This window comes from Phyllostomus hastatus, unplaced genomic scaffold (genome assembly GCF_019186645.2).
Source record: "Phyllostomus hastatus isolate PE091 unplaced genomic scaffold, TTU_PhHast_1.1 phas_scaffold_1066, whole genome shotgun sequence".
NCBI lineage: Eukaryota > Metazoa > Chordata > Mammalia > Chiroptera > Phyllostomidae > Phyllostomus > Phyllostomus hastatus.
The window spans coordinates 8,945,593-8,957,660 of record NW_025334004.1 but is presented as its reverse complement, the minus strand read 5'-3'; the positions used below and the strand labels follow the sequence as shown (position 1 = coordinate 8,957,660).

General features: G+C 44.8%; 1 protein-coding gene across 48 annotated transcripts in view; it reads left to right on the top strand.

The window, feature by feature from the left end:
* Window positions 1-12,068, top strand: part of SORBS1 (sorbin and SH3 domain containing 1) — a 226,724-nt gene that overhangs the window by 78,131 nt on the left and 136,525 nt on the right. The window contains exon 1 of one of the 48 annotated variants that reach the window (XM_045853884.1): window positions 10,551-10,619. The exons of 46 other annotated variants lie outside the window; for them this stretch is intronic. The gene's annotated coding sequence lies outside the window, so the exon portion shown is untranslated. Of the gene's footprint in view, window positions 1-10,550; window positions 10,620-11,795; window positions 11,828-12,068 lie in introns of those variants that run through there. One more of the 48 variants, XM_045853883.1, reaches the window with a different exon arrangement.

The window sequence follows — 12,068 nt, the reverse complement described above, 5'->3', positions numbered from 1 at the left end:
CTTCTTCCATCTGTCCTCCCAACTGAGACTTACTAAGCACCTATTTGCAATGCACTCTGCTAGAACCAGGGGGTTGGGGTAGAAGGTCAAGAGTATAAAACCTAGTACTTGCTCTCTAGGGTGGCCAACCAAGGGGCTTCCCCGGACATGAGTCTACAGGAAAAGTCCAGGGAGAACTGGGCTGAGCTGGTCACCCTACCTGAGGAGTTGAAAGGTCACTAGGAATGAATAGGGCTCCTAACATATGCCACCTGTTGAGAGAGACCACACCTATTCACATTGTTTTAAAAACTGCGTTGGCATTCTGCCTTGTAGGGCTTTTCCCCCTTCAGACTGAGCAGTCTAATTCCCTTTTGAAACTATATCCTAACATTGAAAATGTTTCTGTCCTCATCATCCTTATGGGCATCACTTTTCCATGGGCACCTGCTGCGTGCGGGGTCCAGACTTTGCCCTGGGATCGTGGGTAGAGCTGCTGCAGCCTGGAAGTGATAGGAAAGACCTTCACCTCCTGAGGGAACACCCCACCTCTTACCTTTTTAAAAAGTGGTGTTTTCGAGCACAGTAGGTACAGGGTAAATATTTGTGGATTGAAGTTTATTAATTTTGGGGTTAAGAATAAAAGGTCTGGAGTCATGGACTTGGTTTCAGATCCTGGCTCTCTGCCTTGCACTTGCTTAATGATCTTATCTTGGCGGGTGACAGCCTCTGAGTGTCATTTTCCTCATTTGTGGAATTGGGATTAATAGGAGGGTGTTCATAATAATCACAATTATGATGATGATAGGCTGCATACTATTATATAGTTGCACAGACCCTGGAGTCAGACTGCCCAAGTTCCACTTCCTAGTTATGTAACCTTGACAAAGTTACTGAGCCTCTCTGGGCCTTAGTTTTCTTATGCATGAACCAGGGATAATAATAGAACTTATATCAGAGAGTTGTTAAAAGTAAGAATTTCACAGTACCTCATGCCTGGCTCACAGTGTTATATAAATGTTTGCTACATTTTAAAAGCCATAAAACCATTATTAATGATTTCATTTTTTATTTTTATAGAGTCCCTGTGAGGTTAGATGGGCAGGTATCACTCCCCATCCCCATTTTCTGTTGTTACTGTATTGGAGGATAAAAATGAGATTCCGATGTGTTAAAATGGTTTGCTGAAGGGAGGCTGGCTAGTAAATACTGAAACTGGGCCCTGAACCCCTGGCTTTTGCTGTAAGAGAAGGTCCAGGTGCGCTTGCACACATTTACGCAGGCCACGTGGGTGTGAGTGAATATATCAAGGCTTTGATATAATGAATCTGGAGGCAAATAAATCTGAGGCAAGTGAAGAGTGGATTTCCCTCTTCCGCGCCCACACCCTCCCTCCCTCACGTGTGCTACAGCCGACCCCTGGCCTAATGCTGATCGGCGGTCTCTGTGAGTTGCAGCAATGGGCGCATACCCTGCACTGGGCCTCTGGGACTTCCGAACGTGCCAGGTTAAGCTTCTTCCAGACTCTAACTGCCTGGTTAGTGTTGCCTGTCCTCTGGCTGGACTCCCTTTGGAGATTCTGTCGTACTTATATACCTGATTTCGGAACACCTCAAAAGACATGTTCCATTCAAGCCCAAATAGGAATCCTCCCCCTCCCCTTGTCTTTATATTTGGTGTTGAAATTCTTCATGGTGTGTGAGAAACTTAATTCTGAAAGCAGTGTATCAGGAACATAGAAAGAGCCAAACAACACTTGTACTTGCCAATCTCTTGTCACTTAGGCAGGTATCTTTCGATGAAAATGTTTTGTGTTAGTTCACAGATGTAGGCTCTTAAACATGCTGCAACGTAAGAGGTTAAAATGTAAATAGTATGGTATAGGAGCAAAGAAAGGTGCTTTAGTACTTAAGTCCTATTTTTGAGCTCTGGAATTCAACTCCTTCCTGTTGCCAGCTGAACCTGGGACTGATGTATTACATGAAAATATACTCCTATCTTCAAACGGGGACAACAGGACATTCTGTCCTCCAAATTTCAGTGTTTGAATTGGGTGTTGCAGGAAACTTGGCACCCTCTCTTTCTTTTCAAAATAATAAACAGAGATGATGTCGCCTCGGGTTTCATCTGATAGGGCTTAGATGCTATTGCCTCATAAAGGCTGATTCATAGACAAATGGGAACTAATTATAGTAACTCAAAAATAATGTCCCCGTTTAAATTTGGCAAGGCAAGATGCCTTGCGTGTTTTGTAGGACATGAGAGATTCCGTTTCTTTAGTGGCATGGAGGTGACATACCCATTTCTATTTTAGCCCCACAGTGGTTGTGCTGGGTCATTACCTGCCATCGTCATTTTATTTTTTTGAGGGATTTCTCACTCTCTCTCCTGCATTCTCATGCGCAGACAGTGAAACACTTCTTACTACCATCTACACAGGGAATTATGTTCTGCTATCTGCCTGCTGCGTTTGTCAGGAACAGGAGTCTGAATTTAACAAAGTAGATGGCATGATCTTCTCCTCCACCTTCTTGTTCTCCTTGTTCCTCTTCTTCTTATTCCTCTTTTCCTCCTTCTCCTCCTCCTTCTTCTTCTTCCTCCTCCTCTTCTTTTCCTTCTGCTCCTCTTCATTCTTCTCCTCCTCCTTCTCTTTCTCCTTCTCCTCCTCTTCCTCCTTCTCCTCCTTCTTCTCCTTCTTCTTCTTTTTCTCCTCCTCCACCTCTTCCTCCTCTCCTCCACCTCCTTCTTCTTCTCCTCCACCTCCTTCTTCTCCTCTCTCTCCTCCTCCCTTTCCTCCTCCTCCTCCTCCTCCTCTACCTCCTCCTTCTCCTCCTCCTCCTTCTTCTCCTCTCCTCCTCTTCTTCCTTCTCCTCCTCTTCTTCCTTCTCCTCCTCCTCCTTCACCTCCTCCTCCTTCTTCTTTCTTCTTCTTCTTCTTCTTTTGGTTCCATACCTTTCAGAATCTCTATTATAAAACATTGTAGGAAATTACTTACTTCTCTCAATGGGGTGAATAGAGAATTGTCAAAAAGAGACTGTTCTGATCACTTTTACTCCACCCGCCCTCCCTACTATGAATTAGGTTGGAAAGCAAGTCACTGATTTTCTTCAAATAAGTTTTTCTTTTTTATTCAAATAAGTAGGTGATACATGACCATGTTCCGAATTCAAAAACTGGAGAAATGTTTGTAGTGAAAAGTAAATCTTCCATCTCTCCCCTATCAAGATGCCTAGTTCTCTCTTCAGCAGCAATTCTGGGCACCAGTTTCTCGTATGCTATTCCGGAGATTTTCTCTTGAGTTTATAAATATATGTGTATCTATGTTTTCTTTACACAGATGACATCATGCTTTTCACAGTGTTTTACACTTGGCATGTCTATTTAACCATGGTCTTAGAAATCATTCTGTCTCACATTTCAAGCTACCTCATGATCTCTCATAGTTTTGTTATTTTCATTGAGTAAGATATGTCATAACATGCAATTGCCTATGAATGATATTTAGGCCATTCTAATCTTTTGTCACTAAAACCATGGGATAGTGGTAATCTTGTACATGTGCCGTAGGATAGGTGATTTGTCTCAGTCATATGGGAGTGGGCTCTGGAGCCCAAGGACCTGGGTTTAAACCCTAGTTTCTCCATTTACTATTGTATACTCTGGTCTTGGCTATTACTTAATCTCTCTGTGCCTCAGTTTCCTCATTTCTAAGATAGTATCTATCTCATAGGTAAGATGAGATGATTAAAAACACTAAAGCCTACCCTAGCCAGGCCAGGTAGCTCAGTTGGTTGGAGTGTTGTTCTGTACACCAAAATGTTGCAGCCTTGATCCTGGTTAGGGTCCATACCTAGGTTGTGGGTTTGATCTCTGGTTGGGGCACATATGGGAAGCAACTGGTCAGTTGTTTCTCACATCAATGTTTCTCTCTCTGCCTTTCTCTCTCCTATCATCCCTCCCTTCCTCTCTCTCTAAAATTAATAAACATATCCTTAGGTGAGGATTAAAAACAACAAACACTAAAGCTTATAGACCAGTGCTGGGCATGTAGAGAGATCTGTGTGTATTTACGAGTGTTATCATTTTGTGTGATGTGGAAACTCCTCAGTTCTAAGACGTACTTATCTCTAAGTGTCTCTGAATCACTCTTATTGGCTTTTAGGAGCCCTAACATAGTTTTTGAGCCTGAGGGTTTTCTCTCCTAAATTTACTGAAATGCTACTTCATCCTCCCCTTCCCTACTTCGTTGTTGCTTATGTGTAACATCTTGGAGGAGAAAAAGGAAGATTGTATTTCAAGCCACTATACTCATGTGTCCAAACTTTTTCAACTGCATTAAATGTATTGCCCATGGCGATAATTTTTAACAAATGGTCCAGATTTCCCTCCCCTCATACTTAACTAATTTAGAACTTTGTAATACTTTTTTTACATTTAGGTAAATACACGGCTTAGGTGTGTGTATGTGTGTATGACTCAAATTTATTTAATGATTTCACCATGTTTTAAATTGTAAGTTAAATCTTTAGAAAAGACTAGAATGTGTACTAACCCTGATTTAGTTGACTTTGATGGTGGAAGCTTACAGGGTCCCGTGTCACCTATAAGTCTTATGTCATCAAGGTCCAGCCCTTTTGGATTCAGACAGACCAGAGCTGAAATCCCCATGTTGGTGTTGCTATTCGACTTTGGGCAAGTCACTTACCCTTCCAGGGCACTGGGTCCCCATCTGTGAAGGGAGACATTGATCTCCCTCATAGGACTTTATGAGGATGACAAGAGAGAGTAGATGAAGAACCCAACAGTGTATGGCACAGAGCAGGTGCTCATGAACCATCAGTTCTTCTGACTTTTCCCCTCCTGCATCGCACTTCCTCCCGCCACACCACAGTCCCTTGGAGATAGCCGCCTCCACCTAAAGCTCCAGCGCTCTTCGTCTGCATGCTGCTCCTGATTTTCCTTATGATTTTACTGGTGTGCTTTCTCTGCCTTAACTAGGAGGGCATTTTATGTCTCAGTAGTTGTCACTGTATCCTACCTTATGTTAACCAAATGTTCAATGAATGCCAGCAATTGAGTTTTGTGAGAGGCAGGCTTTCCATTTCTCTACCCCAGGGAGGTCATTACCATTTCTTTGAAAAGCAGTAGCTAGCAACAGCATTGCAAGATTGGAATTAGGAGCCTCAGGGAGTTATGGTAGCCCCTGAAGTGATCACAGAGAACAGTATTTTCATTCTTGGTTCTCCCTTTGAGGAAATTTGCTATAGCCAACTCATGGAAATTATTTTCCCAGATATTTTTTTGTGGGGAGCCGTGGGGGTGGGAGGGATGTGTAGAACCTGTTTCATTTCATCGAAGCTCCATTGGAACAGGACTCACAGGAAAAGAGCTCTGTTTCACCCCCACTTCTCAAGAAAAGTGATGATCCTGTTGGCTTGTGGACTTAGTGGCCAGCTTTGCTTGGCCCTTGGTTTATGGCTTGGAGGTGGGCTGCTGGGCACCCAAGCATGGGGGGCGAGCAGGGGAAGTCAGGTACAGCTGGAAAGGGAACAGGAAGGCCTTTGCTAGATCCTCCAAATCACTTATTTGGAGAGGAGCTACTTTATTTTGCACTAAGTGTTTTGCTGTGAATTTTTGAAATAGCAGTCACACCCATATTCAACTGTAGGAACCAGAGTGGTGGACAGGCCAGGTCCCTTCCAGCTACAAAAGGCTGGGATTCTACAAACACTTATTTGGATAATAGAAACCATTATTATCACTTGGAATGCTCTTCCCAGTTCTTTCTCTTTTTCTTTTTTTTTTTTTCTGCTCAAACCTGTCTGTCCTTTAAGATCCAGCTCAAGTCCCCCTGTCCAGTTTGCATAGGTCTTTGATTCTGGGCTATTGGACTGGCTGTTAGTTAGATGCACAAGCCTTTGTGTGTTGAGCTGTTAGTTATTAACCCTGTTGTCATTTGGGCGTTTTCCTGTGTGTATGCCTCAGCTTCCCCACTAGGTCTTGCCTGTGAGCCGAGGAACTGAGGAACCGGGCAGCCCCTGCCCCATCGCAGCTGGGTGCCGTGCTGTGGCTCTCCAGTGCGCTTCCCAGTGCAGCAGCCCCTGAGAACGGGTCAGAAGTGCTCACCTCGCCCACTAGGTTAGAAAGTAGGGGGTGGGATGCCGCAGTTTAATGAGCACTCCTGGTGATTCTGCTGCATGATGAAGTTTAAACGGCCTCTGGTATAGTGAGGAGGGGGGTTCAAAGGTCTGAGAGGCTTGGTTTGAAGCCAGCTCTGCCATTTACTTACTGACCTGACTGTAGGAAAGTGAATTTTTCTCTTTCTCCTCTCCCTTTCCAAGGGTGTTTTGTAGAACTCTGTTCTGCTGGATGTTAATGGGTGCCCAAAAGGTAGGGGTAGGTAAGAGGTTCTGCGGCCAAATAAGTTAGTGAAATGGTTTTAGCAAATTTAGACAGGATGTTTTGTGGCGAGCCTTCTTGGCTACTCTGGTGTGTCACTGAGGGTCATTGAGAGGTGTTGCAAACTTGTTAGATGCCACAACACTGTTTCTGCCACATCCCTGCTGACTTTTCTGGGAACAGCATCTTGTGGAACACATTTTGGGAGATGCCGTGTTGGTGATCTGTAAGGGTACTTGGAGCCTTGAGATCAGTGTTCCTGCAACTCAGTGAGAACTGCAGGAACCTCAGATGCAGGGAAAATCAGACATGATGCTTGTAGACTTAGTGGCCAGCTTTGCTTGGGCCTTAGGTAAGCCAGACTCAGGTAGCAACTGGGACATTGGGAAGATACGGAAGGGAAGGCTACAGTGTCATATTTTTCTTAGGTAGAAAATCGTATATTAGGGGAGGGGGGGGGATGACCAATTTAGCAAAATGTCATTTACTGACAGTATTGCAGTCCTGGCAGGAAACATATGGCATATTGAAATCGGGTAACTTAAGAGATTTAAATAAAGGAACTATTTATAAAAGGTGTAGGCAGAATTTGGGAAAAGTGACGATGGTGGATGCAGGGCCTGAAGTCCTCTGTGCATGGAGGGTTTTCCACGTACCCCATTCATTCCTCGTTGTAACCCCAAAGGCAGGTTTTGTTATTTCGCTCTTTGCAGAAGAAGAAAGTGAAGCTCAAAGAGGCAAAGCAAGTCACCCGTGGAAAGAAGCTGGGAAAGGGAGGCCCAAGCCAAACAGCCCTGTTGGGACTGGCAGCCCGTGCTGTCCCCACACAGCTCTTCAGGAGAAATGGCCCCTCTTCTCCAGGTTTTCTCCACACACCGAGGCTGAAAACACTGCTCTCTACAAGCTCCTGTTCTGAGCAGTCAGGAGAGAGGAGCCCACGAGGCAGACATGTAAATTAACAGTGAAAGTATGCACATTACACACCATGGGGAAGAGACAGAGATGGTAAACGTGCAGTTTCCACGTCTGGGTGGGTTGGGGCTATGGAAATCTGTCATCCATCCTTTGGGGGGATTAGCCTCATTCTGGGAAATATTTTTGGCGGGTGTGGGAGCCATTAAAGGGCATGAATGAGGCAACCGAGTTTGATGGAGCTGGGGGAGGTGGAGGGACATTTTTCAGGCATACGGCACAGCTTGGGGAGGCTTGGCAGTGGGGGCAGAATGAAAGGGTGTTCTCTCCATGGGTGCCGTGGCCCCATGGAAGTGGGGCTGGTGGTGGGGGGTGGGCGAGCAGTGGGGTGAAGCCGGGGTGTATGGGGGCCACATCCCTGGTCCGGTGAAGTCTCTTTCACCTAATGTTTTTCCTTAGAAGATGGTAAATGTTGATTTTTCTAAGAACTGATTTCACCACTTTTAGGAAGTTTCAGAGTATATGAATACTTCGTTTCTCTTATGCCCCAAGAAAATTTGTAAGTCACATTTCTGAGGAGGTTGCATTCTCCCATGCCATTTTGAACTTGGGTTGGCTTTTAGTGCTCAACTAAGATATGTCTCATGGTTAAGTCCTCTTTATTCCAGAAAACAAAAACACCTCTCAAATACTGTGCACAAGACTTGCCTTTGAAAACATCTGGTAAAAATAACAAGTCTCTTGGAAGACTGATTCTCAGATGCAGCCCCTGCCTCTTTATTAGCAGGGAGTCGCTGGAGTAAACCTTTATTTCCTGTTGCTTCCACACAGCGGTCCTTTACGGAAATATTTCGAATGTTTCTTTAGGCAGCAGGGAACCTTGAAAGGCAAACAGAGTGCAGAGGCCCCAGACAGGGACAGAGATGCTTTCTTTGCCCAACAGGGCCTCGGGGTGTGTGGAGAGCCGGCCTGGTGCACCAGTCCCTGCCCCATGCTGCTAAAAACAGCCCTCCCCCAGGCACTAGCTCAGCCTAACCTGCCACACCTCCGGCTCTTCTTACAAGCGAGATCTTTTAAAATAGTCTTAAATGTCAGACATATTTTTTTTTTCACAACATGCCTCAGACATCTCATAAATTATTGTGCAGTAAAACTTTGATCGGAATGCTCAGAAAATGGGTCTAGAGCTCTAGTCAAGGGAGTTTTTGGTGACTTCGGTGACTGTTCACCCCAAGCCCCCCTGCTTCCCCCCCAACCCCCCACCCAAACTCACTGAAGAAAATCACTGTGAAACAGAGCTAATTCTCCTGGCCGTGTTTGAGGCTGTCCTCACATAGCAGAAAGGGTGAGGGGATCCCTCTGGGGCTCTGTCCTCATGACCACCTCGCCTCCCAAAGGCCCCCCCCTTCTAATATCATCACCTTGGGGGTTTGGTGTTCAGCACATGAACTTGGGCAGGGGACACAAACATTCAGACCATAGCAAGCAGCATATTTCATCTAGGACATTCCATTATCTCTTTGTCCATGGAAAGTTAGGATCTAGAAGAATTTTTCCTAATGAAGGTCTTAGTATCATATACTTTTTATACAAAGTCAAACCAATCAAATATTTGTTGCCTATTTACTACATCGTGTGAAGATTCAGAAAGAATATTTGCAGCAAATAAAGAATTTTGCTCCCCTTGAAGTATGACATTAGTATGAAGTTCTCTTTGCTGTTTGTCTCTAGAGAGATAAAGCCAGTGAGCCGTGTCTTGACTCAAGGCAGCCTCCTTAGGGGGAAGCCACACTGGGTTGGGAGTTAAAAGTCCTGTTTCGTTCCTGTCCCAGTCACAAGCTCACTCCGACTTCGTGGGCAGGCTTCTCCTTTCCCACCTGGCCTTCTCCTCATCTGTACAGTTAGGTGTCCGACTGGATTATTTCTAAGGCGTCCACAACAAAATAAGCCCAACAATGATTTTTATTGGATATTTTCAACTGTGTAAGATATGGAGATAGTTCCCAGGAAGTGTAAGAGAGTCTCTTACTTTGGGAAGTTTTTAAAGATCCCTCGTAGCTAGATAAACGGACCAACCAAACAAAAATATTTTTGACCATTCTGCAAGAGTAGATCACTGCCAAGAGCAGAGAGGATGTCACAATGAGTGGGGTGCTCGGCACCCCTTTTGAGACTTACCCCTGGTTCACAGCAGAGGAAATGATACAGGAGCTGTCACATAAGTGGGATGAAGGGTTGACTAGACAGCAAGTGCCCTGGGTCCTGAGCAACAGCTGTCATTTATTAAGCTCTTGCCCCATGCCTGGCTTCGTGCCAACTACTTCTGGGGGCTTTATCTATATTATCCCAACCAAGCCTTGTAGTAGCCACATGAGAGGAATGCTGTGATTATTGCCTTTGACATATGAGAAAACCAAGGTAGCTTGCCCAAGGTCACAGAGCCCATAAATGGTGGAACCAATAACTGATATTGAACTTGTATTATCAATCACCGTGCCTCGGAGGGAAGGGTGAGGGCATGGGTAGAGAGAGGCAATAGACCTCCCGTTGAAGGGGAGCATGAAATTGGCCACAAGTTGGTGGTGGAGGGAGAAGGGGACGTTCATGACCATGAACCACCTACACGGACCCATTTCCTTATGGTTCGCTCACCTTGATTACCTGTCCCTGCCTTGCTGGATCCTGGGGAATACTGCCTCTCTGTTAAGACTGTAGCCCAAGCCTGGCCAAAAAACTCCCTCCAGCGTTCCCACCAGTGCTAAAAAGAGCCGTGTGTTTACTGGAACTTGTGATATCTTTGCCACTTGAGCTGGCAAAAGTCACGTCAAGAGAGTAAACAGCTGGACTCAATTACTTGGGATTGAAGGGTGACCCTGAGGGCATAACTATGAAAAGGCTTAAAATGATTTTTTTCAAATTTCCCAAAACGCGATTTCACTGTAAACTAATATAGTTTCCTTTTAACGTCTCCACTTGCAGAATTTAAAAAGCCTAGACCCGGGACTTGTGCCGGGAAAGGCTCCGGGAGAGCAGCGTGGGGGTCCTGACTAGCGCTCAGCTCCTTTCCCGGGCTGCAGCGCTCACTGTGTCCGCTCACAGGCCTCAGTCCAAGCTTCTGTTCACTGTCACTCTCTCAGCAGCCAGCAGTGGACATTGTCCAGGCGTCACGTGGCACTCAAACAAAACAAAAACAAAAACCCATTATCTTGCTTTTAAGTGCCCTCCAGCGCTTGAAGTGTCAGTCCCTCATAGGCAAGTAATAGTGTTCATCTCCGGAGCTAGCTCTGAGCACAGTACGCGGCACTAAGCAGACCCTTCGTAAAGGCTGGGTAAATATGTGGAGTGATTTGTTGAGTGCATTTACTTAATAACCATAAATGTGAGAGCAGTGGAAAGGTGTTTTTAAAATGGGGGGAGAGTGAAAGGAAGGGAAGTGTGTGGTAAGACATCTTTGTAGTGAGGTAGGGGTTAAGAGCCTGTGATGTACCATCACACAGACCGAGTTTCAGGTCACAATTCCACGCAGATTGGCCACGTGACCCAGGAGAAGAACCATTGCTTCCTCTTTTAACTGGTAGCAACAGTGGACACATCATAAGTATACTGGGAATAAATGAGATATTATATATATCATGCTAAGCATGGTGCCTGGGGAGCTCTTGATCATAATAATAGTTGTATTTTATTTATTACCCGGGGTGAAAACTCAGATCTAGCTACCTTTCAAAATTAATATGTAGCAGGACTTGAGTATGTGGCCCCCACCCCGCAAGTTACAAGTTTACATGGTGAAGACTGGTGCAGTCCTGAGTGCTTTGTACCTACCTGCATCGGACACCAGCTCCCCAGGGTATGAGTGCAATTGTGCTGGCAGTTTGGGTCTACAGATTAAACATTATGGGTCTCTTTCTTTAATATCTGGATATTTGGTTCTGTGTTTAGATTTCTTTTGTCATTTAAAACGTTTTAAAAAATAAAGCCTGTTAAATCTGAAAACTACACTCCTGAAATGAAATGTAAGAGGGATTCTTTTAAAAAAAAATAGTTTAATGCTTGAACAGCAACCTCTTTTGAATTTGGAGGGTTTTAATTGCCTTTCTAATTGCTTTGTACAAGAAAGTATTTTCTGGTGCTAAATAATTAATGAGACCATATTTAGTGGAAACACGTTGAGAAGTTAAGAGTCTGATAAGAATTGAAAACTTTCCCCTTACAATAATATGGTAGGGTTAAATATTAACAGACTCGTAGAAGCGGAAAGTCTGTGTAATTAAAAAATAAATATTTGCTCTTTAGATGTCACCAACAAGTGTATCAAAATATATTCCTCTTCTAAGGTTATAGTCACTGTGGATTGTGATATGAAATAGCCCTTACTTCAGGGCACAACTGAATTCTTTGCTTTCTCAAACATCCGCATAGGAGGTTTCGCGCTAAGCGCTAAGCGACGCGTGCGCTCCGCGGGGATCTCTCAGGCGGAAGCCCGGTGCCAGACTGTGTGCAGATGGGCAGGCGCCGCGCCTGGCGGGCCCCGCAGGTAGAATTACATGTGCACATTGTTTTATTCACTGTGAACCTTTTGCAGAGAAAAAAAGGAAAAACTGTCATCCTGCTTAAATATAATTCTGACACTATCAGTGCAAAATTATAGATTATATTTAAAGCGATGGAAGAAATTCGTGATCGTTTCCAGCGTGGTCACTGTGGCTAGTGTTTCTCAGCACGTGGCCTTCAACCAGACCTGCCAGAAAGGCGGTTCCGGGCCCCCCTGGGGCCTT